Below are 624 nucleotides of genomic sequence, written 5' to 3'. Positions count from 1 at the left end.
GTAATATTTATCAGTTTCCATCTCTTCTCACTTCTCTTTCCTTGCTTTTCTCCTTTTTATCATTTTCTCCAATTCCTTTTTTATCTTCATTCTCAGTTCTCTTACTCTCCTTATTGTTTTTTCTCTTTTCATTTTATTTTGCATCTCATCTCTTTTATTAGAATTTCATTTTTTGTTCTCTTCTCTTTCGTTCTTTTCCTAACCTCTTTTTCTTTGTCTAATCATCTCCCTAATACTCTCTCTTGTTTTCCTTATATTTCTCTTTTCTTCATCTCCCTTTTGTTCTTCATCTCCCTCTTTCCTCTTACCTGCCCCCCCCCCATAAAAAAATCCCTTCTCCTCTTCCCTCTTCCTCTTTTTTTTACCCCTCTTTCTCCTCCTTCTTACCTCTCCCTCTCCACCCAAATCCTTTCTCCCTTTTCCTTCTTCTTCTCTCCGTCTTCTATCTTTCTCCTTTCCTTTACCCCTCTTCCTCTTCCTTATTCCTCTCTCTTTTTCTTCTCTCCCTCTTCTATCTTCCTCCTTTGCTTTACCCCTCTTCCTCTTCTTTCTTCCTCTCTCCCTCTTTCTCCTTTCTCTTCCATCTTCTTCTCGCCCTCTTCTATCTTTCTTCTTTCCTTCACC

The sequence above is a fragment of the Penaeus monodon genome, chromosome 33 (genome assembly GCF_015228065.2).
Source record: "Penaeus monodon isolate SGIC_2016 chromosome 33, NSTDA_Pmon_1, whole genome shotgun sequence".
In the NCBI taxonomy this organism is placed as follows: Eukaryota; Metazoa; Arthropoda; class Malacostraca; order Decapoda; family Penaeidae; genus Penaeus; species Penaeus monodon.
Note: the sequence above shows the minus strand (reverse complement) of the source record.